Source organism: Pinus tabuliformis, chromosome X (genome assembly GCF_031772625.1).
Source record: "Pinus tabuliformis cultivar Carrire ecotype Pingquan chromosome X, CPIR1, whole genome shotgun sequence".
Lineage (NCBI taxonomy): Eukaryota > Viridiplantae > Streptophyta > Pinopsida > Pinales > Pinaceae > Pinus > Pinus tabuliformis.
The window spans coordinates 1644295693-1644305677 of NC_142308.1; the positions used below are offsets into that span (position 1 = coordinate 1644295693).

Here is a 9985-nt window from a genome sequence, read left to right on the forward strand (position 1 = left end):
GACTTATTATTTTTATTATTGTTTATGGTTTATTTTTTTATTTTTTTTAATTGTTATTTTTTTTTTTAGTTGAGTTAACATTATGTTTAATTGTTATTATTGTTTGATCTAACACTCCATTACAACATAACCCCCATATAGAAGAAAAATAAAGTTTCTTATTAGTTTATAAAACTTTGGTTAATAAAATCTCACCTTGTGTTCTTATGAAAAAAGGGAGAAAGTTTAAATTACAATAAGCGCACAAACAAACACAAATTTGGAAACAAAATTTAAGTGGTTCATCTAATATGGGCTACATCCAAGGAGATGACATATTTATAGCCTCAAAACCATGGGATACAAAAACCTCAAATTAATAAATTTCCCATAAGTTTACCTTCACGACCGCCCTGCCTCCCCTTCCCCCCACCCCCCCTTAAACTTGATCTGAGAAGATTAACTTGGTCTGAATATTCCATATAAAAAATTTACCATAGGTCAAAATGTAAGGGTAACCATCTACTATATCCACCAATTTTGTAGAACACATTTTCTCTAAATACAAGAGTAACCACCACTATATCCACCAGTTTTGTAGGAAATGTTTCCTCGTACATAGTTCATCAACCTTATTACGTCCTGATATTTAAGATTCCCCCTTCAAGTTAGCATATGAGTACACCTGTCATTCTTATACCTATTTAAGTGGTCCATTCCACCATTTATCCTCCATCCTCTCTATGCATGAGAATGATGACTTCATTTCCCACCCCACTAAACACATGTATGCATGAATAAAAAGTTTTACAACAACTTTGGGAAATACATCCTATATATGGCTAGGCTTTACAACTTGAACCAAACACTCTTGGGTGTCCATGCACTACTTAGCTCTCCATAACATGTTGGCTTCTTCGAAAAATCTCCTCCTCATCTACTCCATATAAGTTCTCACTCCATGAAGCTACCTAAACTTTCTCTCACTATATACCCATGTTCTTGAGAACCTTCTATTTGTTAGGTAAAACTCAGTGAGAGAGTCCAAGGTGCTAGCTCAAAAAATGGTAGTTTTGAGAACATGAGTTTGCTTGCCCATGGCTTTCTGAGCATAAATTACATATAATGAAGCCTTTAAAAGAAAATACTAATTTATTGGTAATGTGTCAAGGATGTGAGTGATGAAGGCTCACTTGATTTTCTTGGCTAGGATTGGCTAAGGGACACTAATAAAATTTTCTACTAGTTGGTTTTTCAGCAGAGAAAGGTCAATGAATTTATATATCTCTCCGGTATTTTTTACATGGTATTACAACTTTACCAACCTGGAGTCTCCAAGGAGAGTGAGTTAATGGAGGGAGCAAGGAAGATTTTGTTGGGCCTAAGGATAGTCATATGTTGTCATGCTGGAAATTTCATATATAGGGGATGCACTTACATTATGAGTGCAAAGAGGATATATGATTCCCAAAACTATGAGGACAATAATGGTGTAAGCTTGTGGTAGTAGCGGGTGATAAAATATATTTTAAGAGGCAGTCTAGTGGAGGCTCCCTAGTTGATGATGCCATAATTTTGGGTTGAGTAGGTGGAACCAAAGGAAGCATATGACTAGGTGAGGAAAGAATTAGTTGTACCAAATAGAGAGAATGGTGGTAGAGGTGTCAGTGTAACAATAATAATAATAATAAATAATAATTTATAGTGGAGTCCACAAATTTTTTAATTGCATGTTGTTGACAGTGCAAGACCCGCCAACATTCAAGGGATCTCCCCAGTATGAAGTCCCAACTAAACCTCACACCATTTGGTGTGGGAGGCCCATCCAATATGATAGCTTGATTGCCATTATCTTAAAGATTTGCCTCAACTCTTACTTGTCAGCACAGGAGAGTGGTCTACTTTGTCTTCCGAGAAGTGAGGTTCTCGTGCCTGGTGATTGTAAGTGTCACTTGTGTCAATGGTTCTTTCATCATAGAGGGAGAGGGTGGGAGTGAGTCCCAAGTCGGTTGGGAGTACTCCCAACTCTGCTAGGAACACACAACACAACAGAACATGCACAGCCTCTGGTGGAACATTCCACAAAAATGCAGTAGCCACAACACGCAAGGGAAGATAACACGTATAACACTCAGTGGATTAGTCTGTGTGAGTACAACAGTTGTTATAGCAAGTTTTATGTGAAAGGTCTGTCTAATGTCCGAGATATTAGTCTACATGGAAGAGACAATGTTAAAAACATATACAACACATTTTCATTAACATATGTGTATTACAACAAGTGAATTAGTTCAAGTGTTAAACACAGGTTAAAGCAACATGCATTACAAGTGTTAAAGATTAGTCTTACAACAGTTACAATACATGTGTGAAAACATTCTAGCTTGTTAGCGAGCTTCAGAATTAACCGAAAGTTCCAAGACACATCGTTACACCATACATCACTAACCCCATGTGTGGAGCGTTCGAGCCACAACTTACTCCTTAAAGAAAAGATTACAAACTCTCAAGGCTATGTGGGAGGAGTTAAGGTGAAAAGTCCTTGACATGTACAAATGAGGGGGTATTTATAGCCAAAGGTGAAACTGACCCTTGTGGCCGTTCGACCACCCTCATGACTATTTGACTTCCATGACTTTTTGACTCTAAATGACTCTTTGTACAACAAGTTGGTCTCTTGGACTTCCACGTTACATTACATTGATAGATAGTGTAGCCCACAATAGAGATGTGGATGAAATGACTCATGACATTACTCAACATGGCAATGTTGGTACATTCATGCTGCTGTTGGTGTGCATGTCGAGCTGCAGTGCTTCTAGGTGATGGATGCCCTCATGGTGTGTCATAGCTTCACCTCCGCACGGCAAAGTGCGTGGAGTTTTCGATCATCATTGGTTTGCTTGTTTGCTAGTCCATCCATCCGCGAACACATCTTTGCATGATCATCTATTTGCGAGCACATCTCTTTGCATGCATCGTTTGCTCATCTGTTGGTGAACTTGTCCTTCTGCATCTATTCCCTTTCTTCATCCCATCCGTCATCCCACCATTTTTGTTTGTGTACCTATGTCTGTAATCACTCATGATGAGACAAAATAAAATCCATAAACCTCTTAGTCTATCATGATGCATGATCATTTCAGATGCAGATGACTAGGAGGGGTGACAAGGTTGTGAGGCAGGATGGAGGCTCTGGGAACTGCTGATGAAAACTGCGCAAGAGTCATTGGGTGATAAAGATAGGCAATCCGGATCGATAGTGACTATCCGCGGGGTCTGGGTTAGCTGCAGGACAAAACTGCACAGTTTTTTAGAGGAATAGTATGGGCTGCGGAAAGGCTGGGCAGGCAAAATCTACACAATTTTTGGAACGAGCGAGCAGTAGGAGCTTAGCAGCAAAAACTGTGCAATTCCTGAGGGGAACTAGCAGTCAGCTACTGGGTCACTGGCAACAAAAACTACGCAATTCATGAGGGGAATTGGCAGTCAGCTGTCAGGAGCTTGGCAGCAAAAATTGCGTAATTCTTGGAGGGAACCAGCGGTCAGTTGTTGGAGCTTGGCAGCAAAAACTGTGCAATTCCTGGAGGGAACTGTCAATTGGCTATAGGGAGTTGCTGGCAGGAAAAAATACATTGATGCTGGGAGGCTAGCCTGTTAGTCACCTCTGCGCAGTTTCTGACCTGAGCGGAATGCTGGGAAGCAAAGGACTTGTTCATGAAAACTGCGCAATTTTCTTGGTGAGTAGTCAGTCGACTGTTAGGAGGGCTACCTAGAAAAACTGCACAATTTTCTGAGGGAGACAGGGATGGGAATTGGGTGTCTGTCTAACCTATCTGCGTAATTTTCTTAGTCAGTGGAGAGGGCAAGGTCTGCAGCCTCTGCACAATTTTTTAGAGGAGTCAGTCCCGAGGTGGCTATTGGGTCAAACTCTCAGGTTGACCAGCATGAAGGTTGATTGATTTGTTTGCGAACAATGCATCTTGAAATGGCTTGCTTGGCGCTTCTACACTGTTCTGGGTGACAGTCGATTGATTCAATGCTAGGGTGATGGTATAGCTGTCAGAGGGGAATCCAGTCGTTAGAACTTCAACAAAGTGACTAAGTATGTGAAGGAGCAAAAAATACATACATGATCTTGGAAACATGCACTGACATGACTTGACGATGAGATGAATCAAACCATCTGGACACACATGCTCAACATGACTGAATGACGGTGTAAGCGACAAGCGTGACACTTGTGATTGATCATTGGTCGACCATGATGACACTTGCGCGACAGTGAATGTGAATCTGTGTGTGAGCGTGACATACGTTTTCATAGCGAACACAACAAGTACACACGAAGTGAAGACTTTGAGTATAATCAGAACATGGTTGCAAGCATGACTTTGACATAAACATGCAAAAACTTTGGTGAAATGATCAAACAAGGTGGGTGCAAAGACTCACATGAGCTCACGGAGTGAACTCGAGTGTGTGCAATCATCAAGTGAAACTCTCAAGGGAGGCTCCAAAATTGGGTGCAGGCCAAAATTTTGGAGGGTGGTTTTAACCACTACAACAAATGTAAATGGGCATACTACTGTAAGATATATTAAGGCATGTGTACCTATAGGAAATTACAAGTAAATTTTTGAGTTAGACCTAGGTGATATGGGAGCATGCCAAATTATATGATACCCCATATATAAACTTTGAATCCCCAAGTCAAGGTTTAAGGGGGATCAATAGGTAAAAGAGTCAAATATGCTTGGTGAAATAGTGGTGGTTTTGGGAACATGGTTTAGGTTGCCCATGATAGTTTAGTCACCAATAATACTATACATAGGAATAATATTTGAATCCTTAAAAATACCCTGTTTAAAAGACTTGAGAATAATTTATTGTAATGTGCCCAAGAGACATTGTATTGCTAGTTTTTTTTTAACTTCTATTAGTAAATTTATGTTTATCTCCAGTAATTTAACACTATTCTATTCTCACCTTGACCCTACTTTCAAACCTTATTTGCACTTCCTTAGATTAATCCGGTCTCTCATTAGCACATGGCCATTAACCCGCACTATAAGTAAAACAAAATACAATGTCCATATGCTTTCTTGCCAAATATCTACCTAGTAAATCTTCCCATTTATTCCAATCTATGCATTTCTTTTCATACTTAGGTATCCAAGTAGTAAATCTGCCTCTACTGCTTATAACAACTTGCAAGTGGTAAATTTTCCTCTACTAATTATAACAACTCATTATCCACTTTCCAAAGTTGATGGACTAAAAAGGAGAAAAAATAAAATAAAATAAACATTACAAAATCACTGGAAAAAAATTACATCATTAATCTAGACCTTGCACCTTAAAAAACATAGACATTTTATTATCTCATCGGCAACAAACTTGGGGCATTTTTACAATCATATTTTTACGCTGAGAGGAATTTTCTTTGTGGGGTTGGGGTGATTGGGGTGAGCAAACACTGTTCACCCCAACCAATAAGAAGTCTTCATTTTCTTTGTTCGCTGCAATTAGATTTTCACACATGGCAGTTGTTTCTCCATACATTCTACGGATGCAATTTCAAAGGTCTACCAGAGCAGCAAGGGAAGCAAGGGCAGAGAAGAAGAAAGAAATATCAAAGAAGATGATAAGGGTACCCTGGGAAAATATTTCAGGCTTAGGGAGTTGTGGGCACATGAAAAGGAGAATTGTGAGCCATACTAATCTCTTTCTCTATGTCTGTCAATGGTCACAAACACCTGTAGGATCGTGGGTCTATTTTTCTCAAGTTGTTCACACACTCACATGCCAGTTTGCCTACTCTGATTAGGGGTTCGGGGTTCAAAGGAAGCTATAGCTTTGGATCAAAAATTTCAGGGACCCTGGAATTAGTTATGAGAGGCACAACCCACTCTGTTATTGAATGAGGCTCGCTAGAATCTCCGCCAGAGCACGACCTCCCACTCAAGATTTCTAACAGGAAAACCCCAAAGTTGTAGATATCGTTGGCCTTGGTCAAGTTCTTCTCGGTGAAATATTCAGGATCCAGGTACCCAACGGTGCCAAACATTTCATTCGACTGGGAAAGGATAGGCCGAAATTTGAAACCCTAGCAGACCATGTCTGGTCCAACAATATATTGGAAGGCTTGATGTCTCCATGAATTATGTAAGGGGCAGTGCCCTCGTGCAAATACTCTATGCCCTGGGCTGAATCTGAAGCAATTCTCAGACGATGTGACCAGTCGAAGATAATTCCCCCTTCATGAAGATGATATTGCAGAGATCTATTGGGCATGAACTGGGTTATCAAAATCATTTTAGTTAGATCCTCACAGTAGCCCACGATGCGAGCGATATTCGGGTGTTGTGCATGTGACAGAGCCCATATCTCCACCGAGAAACTGAATCTGTAGCTTCTCTCAGCCTTGTAGAGAACATGCGAGGGTTTGATTCTCTTTACTACCCGGACTTGCCCATCGAGGAATATGGCCTTGTACATGCTCCCGTGATGGCCTTTGCCCATAAGCCTCCTGTCCTTGAAACTTTTAGTTGCTCTCTCAACTTTTGAGAATGTCCAGGTTGTCACCCATATGTGGAAGTTTTTATGTTCCATGATGCTGAAGGTCATGGGTGCCTTTCTATGTATTTTTCACATGAAAAATATGCAGAGCATGAAACCTTCCAGGACTATGCACAACAAGGGCACAATTGTGTCGAAGGCTAACAACAAGATCCGATAGTGGTATTGCTGCAAGGAAGAAGAAGTGGGTGCTTTATGAGTTCTTGGGCTTAATAATGTGGTGTTTCATGCAATATTAGGGAAGAGAGACATTATGGTGTGGCTCGATTAACGTTGGTTCTCTCATTAGATTCGGAGAGAATGGGCACAACAACCAAAGTATTTTATAATTTATTCTATTGGTTATTTTCCTCCCAAAGTAAAATTCAATACATCAGGGATAGGAATGGAACATTTGTTACCAACAAGACTTCCTCCCAAAATAAAATTCAATACAGAAGTGCTAGGAATGGAACATTTGTTACCAACAAGACTTCCTCCCAAATTAAATTCAATACAAAGGTGCTAGGAATGGAAAATTGGTTGTCAAGAAGACTTCTAATATGTGCCATATGTATTTCTTGGAAATCACACAAGAAGTTGAATCTAACTGATTTTGGCTGGCCCTCTAATTGGAAAAGTATGCACTCAATCACACCATGTAATACTGAATTCAAAAAAGGAATAGTGAATTATGGGTGAAAGTTACAAATGCCATAGGTTAGTTTTGTGGCTTCAAGAGAAGTAGAAAGGAGGCAAAGATTTTTACAGAAGAGGAAGGTTAGGGTCATTTCATCAGGGATCAGCAGTGTAATCAAAATGAGCTCATAAGGTGCCCTGTGCGCTTCTAAGGTTTTCGTGAAAACCTAAGCCTTCCAAAAGTTGTATATTCACATTGTAACATTTTTAGATGAATGAAAGGGGATTGACTCTCTTAGTTTGGTAATTTTCATGGCTTGTTTGATCTCTCAAAGATTCTTGGCAATTTTGGGCTTTGGAGCGTCAGAGTTTCCTATAGAGGAAAAACGATCAAAGGACCTTAGAATCCAAGGAACAAGCATCATTTTCGGGTTGGCTTCTTTATCAACCTTGGCCATTATTTATCTTGAATTTCTACAAAAAATGAATTTATAAGCTATGCTCTAGAAGGGTATATTTCCAGTTGAAAATTATTCACTGCATGCTGAAACTCCAAGAAGTCATGTTGCACAATATCCGATATACTATTACAAAATTTTATATGCTTGAATGAATGTATTTTGTTCAATCATTTTATGATATTTTCTTGGAAAATTTTATTTTTTTAGATAGTACAAAGTTTGTTTTCACATTTTTGAAGTGTGATGGTAGCCCAACGAAAGTACTGCGGTGAAAGGAGGTAGTACTGCTATAAACAAGGCTCAAGATGTTGTGACAGGCATGATTGCAAAAGGGTTTATTCTAGGAAAGGATGCTATGAACAAAGCCAAGGAATTTGATGAGAAGCATGGCTTCACAAAAAATGTTTTTACTAAGGTGACATCTTTTGACAAGAAAATTGGTTTCATGGAAAAGATTAATGTTGGCACAAGCGTTGTAAATAAGAAACTAAGGTCAATGGATAAAAAATCCAAGTATCAGAGAAACAAAATCACCATTTTCTACAACAGTTTTTTCCCTTATGAAGAACAAGTATGTGTTCACTTCTATAGCATGGGGGACTGGTGCCTTCAACAAGGTTGCAAAGGATGTTGAGGTTGTTCATCTGAAAACTAAAGAAAAGGTTCAGTTAGCTGAAGGGAAAAATAATATACAAATTTCAACTGCAACCGGTCATCTATACCGTGATTTTGAACAATTTCACGATGTTGAACCTCCAAATGCATATGAGCCTTCAGCTGTGCCATTTAGCTCAGCAGGAAACTCAGCTACGTATTCCAGCTTTCCATGATATGATGATGATTCCTTTTCTCCCATTAATCATTCTGTCAAGGGGTCTAGCGAACCAACTAAACTACCACCTTCTTAAGGCCTGATTAGTCACTTAAGATGGAAATTTATGTATCTACTACCTCTCTTGTATAATTTGTCTTTTTCTATCAGTTGAAGTTTTGTAAATTTTCATCTATTGTATACCTCATGTTGATTAGAAATTTTGTTTCCATTTTATTTGATTTAAGGTACTTTATATTGTTCAGTTCAATTTACTATTCAGGTTCTTTTCAAGAATTGGTGATGGGCATTATCTTCCACAATTTTCAGCCATCAAGTTAATAGCATAAATATAAAAAATGGAATAAATGTTCTCATTAATCAGAAGGTGCAATAGTATGATCGAAATGTATCCAAATACTTGTCATTATGTTTTCTGCTGTGTCTGAAGGGAACCGTATATTCTTCTTTTTGGAAATTGTTTGTTAAACAATTGTCTTTCATAGTTGAAGAAAATAAGTTCAAGATTTAGTTTGTTTGTTGTGAATTAGCTCAGATATGACCTAGTTCAGTTATTTATTAAGTTCCCTATGATACGATCGAAATAGACATTTTTTTTATGGGAAGGTCAATGTTTTGGCAGGGGGATTACAAAACTATATCATAACTATTTTATTTATTTGTTTTCATGGGTAGTGACTAGGTTTGGTGGCCTAGGGAGGATGATGACAATACATATATGTTTTATAATGTGTTAGTTTGTGGAATTTTAGAATTTTGATTATCTAAGCTTAAAAATGTGTCTTTACAAGGACATAATTGCATGATAGTATCTTTTAGGAGTTGTGTTTAATGTACCCAATAAATGTGGGCATTGGATGGCCACAGGAGCACAGACAACATAAAGCCTAAACAAATTTGTGATGGTGCCCTTCATATATTGGTTTCTAAGTATTAGATGAGAATGAACATTGAATGGTCAAGGAGGAGAAACTTATAAAATGAGTTGTTTATGAAATGTTCCATATGTCCTCCTGAAAATAATATTAAATTCATTATGTCATTTGCAATTTAATTGCTAAGTACCCAATGACAACAGATCTTGGATGTCTAGAAGTACTTGGTCTAGAATTTGAACAATGATAACATTTTTGTTTTCTTGGTTGTTAAGTACCCAGTGACAACATATCTTGGATGTTTAGAAGTGCATGGTCTGAATAATGATGACTTTTTTGTTTCTTCATGTATCAGTTCGGTATAATCAAAAGAGGTTTTTCCAGTTGAAGCATTTGTGCTTGGACAATGGCTATAAAGCAGATCGGGTGCAGGTGAAGGTGTCATATATTTAATTTTCCTTACGTATATGTTCTTTGAAATAACCTTTACAACCATGTATTTAAGGACTTTTGCTTATTCTTGATTTTGCAATTTCAATAAACAAGTGTGAACTACCCTTTTTTAGGTAAATTTGCTTGGAATCGAAAGAAGCCTAAATAGAAGTTGAGTTCAGAGAAGAATTACAATTGTCCTAAAA

The 9985-nt window shown here is 38.2% G+C and overlaps 1 pseudogene; it reads left to right on the forward strand.

The window, feature by feature from the left end:
* Positions 1-8548, forward strand: part of LOC149146336 (uncharacterized) — a 54604-nt pseudogene extending 46056 nt beyond the window's left edge.
* The last annotated feature ends 1437 nt before the right edge of the window (positions 8549-9985 follow it).